General features: G+C 43.4%; 1 pseudogene; it reads right to left on the bottom strand.

Annotated features, from left to right (window-relative positions):
• Nucleotides 1-779: 779 nt before the first annotated feature.
• The window catches only part of LOC103609834, a 28,786-nt pseudogene continuing 26,670 nt past the window's right edge, over nucleotides 780-2,895 (bottom strand).

Raw genomic sequence — 2,895 nt, forward strand, 5'->3', positions numbered from 1 at the left:
ACATCCCCAGAAAAAGAATCCCAGGATTTTCCCTCCTGTGTGTTTTTGTCTTGCTTATTCATTGTCTGTGATGACAACTGAGATTGTCAGTGCGATGAAACCACACTGACGGGATGGGAGCAGGTTATTCTGCCATTTTTCTCTCTCTTTGATTGCACATCAAATCTGGGGCCAATCACTCCACACTTGTTTAACCTGCCCATGAAGTTCATACCAGTGTTCCCAGCTCTCTGATCATCAATAATTTCAAGTTCCTCAATGTAACCAAGCTTCGTCATTACAGTTGGAAACCAGATGACGACTTTGGAGCACGGTCTAATGGAACATGACATTTGCCCCTCTCTCCAGCATTGTTAATGCTCTTGAGAGCATCAGCCGGGACACTCATGCGCACCATCATCAGCCAGGACACTCATGCGCACCAGCATGGCGGCATGAGAAGACGGTGGAAAGAGCTTGGTTTTGCTTCTTCTTGGTATTGCAGTATTTTTTAATTCTGCCAATTAATAACTTTTTTTGTAGAGGGGCAGCTGGCTGGTACAGGGAGCACACTCTGGACCGTGGTGTTATCAGTACCATGCTCTAACCAACTGGGTTAACTGGCCAGCCCTTTAATAACTAATATTTGAGAACATTTACAATATTAATGCAATTTAATCTAAAAGAAGTAAAATTTACATTTTGTTTTACATCTCAGTAGAGATAGTCAAAATAGTTGTGATCAAAATTATAATGTCAAAAATATATAAATGCTTGGTGGTAGTATGCCTACATACGATTCAGTTGTTGATGTAAAGTTCTTTGGCTACAAGAAAGAACATTTGGTTTACTTCACTAACAGGAATATCTGTTAATGCTGGCATGGCTTCTTGGTTTTTCTTCTGTGGTTGTTGATTTTTTGCACAGTTGCCTATAATTATATGAATGGAGCTGAGTGGAAAGGTACTCATCACTTTAATTCCAAAAAAAGTACATAACTGCTGATTATGGTGAAAAGGAGGGAGACAGGTAATGCAACTGCCCAATATTTTTGAGGCCAATGGGTTAAGCCTGAAGAGTTAGCCAAGGTTCAGGAATAAACGCCCACAGAAGATACACTATTGATAACCAAAAGAATCTGCTCTGACCAGGTCAGCTAAATTATAGTGCCTTAGGAGATCTGGGATAAGTCAGTAATCATGTCCATCTGTCCTGGAAAAGTTATAAGACCATTTTACTTAGAAGCAGCCATAATGGCTCTAGAAAGCCATGAGATAACTTAGAATACTTCTTAATACCCTTACCCCAGATTCTTGCACTTAGGATGTAACCTAGTAACAATCCCAAATCTATACGTCATGTACTATCAAATACAAAGCCTGATGCAGTAAATAGGTGGGGCTGTCTTTCTCTCTCTCTTTTGAACCTGCCCCTTCCTTGGGATTGTAAAATGTTAGGCTCTGCTGGCGCTCTGTGGAACACATTTTCAGGACCACCTGATTTATGTGTCTCCCTTGTTGTAATCATCATATTGGCTCAATAAATCCTTGCTATATGTGTTTGGTCTTAGTGTCTTTGTAGGTCAAAAGTATGAAGCTAAATTGAGAGTTTAAGAAAAGAACAGTGTCACACACTGCTCTTTCTGGCAGTGGCTATGGTGAGTTTTCCACCACTTTCCCGGTGGCTTTAGATAATCTCAGCATTGAGCCAACCAGGGAGCTGCAGGAGCACAAAAGAGGAAAAACTGAGGGAAAGGCAAACCGCCATGGTCCCCTGGCCCCACTCCGAGGCGCCTTCAGGGACTCAGTCCTTGGCCTTCAACTTCCTTATGTATCTGTGCAAAAATCGATCTGCCTGAGAAGGAGCCTGGGGTCTGAGAGCTTGTGCTTTTTCACCTCCCCTGTCTCTTTCTCAATCTTTCTTTTCCTACTTTATGAAATGATGACTCACATTTCTGAACTTTTAGTACAGGGCATTTCCCCAGGGCATACAAATCTGGTTGAGAAGGACTTCTCCTGAGTAGGAATCCGCAACGTGTTCAGCCTGGAGGCTTCCACGAGAAATTTTGAAAGGGGAGGTATTTCATCTCATCTCTAGTCAATAAACTTATCCAGCCACCAACCCACCCACCCATCTTTCCCTCCTTTCTTTCCTCCCTCTCTCCCCCTTGTCTCTGTAGGGGAAGAAAATGTTTTTTTCCCCCAGCCCCATACGTTCTTAGTTGAAAGGGAACCTAGTAACAAAAAGCAGATGGAGACAAAAACAAACAAGTTTATTAATGTGTACATTTCATATACACATAGGAGACACCCAGGGTCTGAGAAGTTCTCAAAGAGGTGGCTTTGAATTCCAGCTTATGTAGCATCTTCTACAAACAACAGTGCATTTTTAGAGAAGTGACAAGTCTCGAGGGGCAGGCAACTTGGGAGTAGGCAAATAAATGGCAGATAAAGACTAATTTGTAAAACTTGTTGATGTAGATTCCTCTGGGACCATCTCCAGGCAGGGTCTAAAATTGTCTTCCATGGTTAACTTTTGTTCTTTCTGGTAGGGGGCAGGGGGTGGGTTACCTTGTAGATCTATGTCCGGCTTTTAGACAAATAGGTGGCGGGCGGCGGGCAGAGAGCTTTCCTGCATCTGCTGCTTCTTGATTGCCTTCAGCTCAGCAGTCCTTTAAGTATTGAAGTGGCACATTCTGGTCTTCCACATTTGTAAAGCTAGGGCTAGGGCTCACAGACCCCCCGAGCCCGTTGTATACACTGGGTCACAAACCCTTCACATGCAGGTCTACGAGCTAGGTAATGAGAAAAGGTCCTGGGAGCTGTGGGTGAAAAATTAATAGGCTTTATTCAGAGCTAGGAGCAGCCGCCCTAGTGACTTCCCAGAGTGTCCCAAGAAGTGCCGCATAGCAGAGCC

The sequence above is a fragment of the Galeopterus variegatus genome, unplaced genomic scaffold (genome assembly GCF_000696425.1).
Source record: "Galeopterus variegatus unplaced genomic scaffold, G_variegatus-3.0.2 Scaffold10161, whole genome shotgun sequence".
In the NCBI taxonomy this organism is placed as follows: domain Eukaryota; kingdom Metazoa; phylum Chordata; class Mammalia; order Dermoptera; family Cynocephalidae; genus Galeopterus; species Galeopterus variegatus.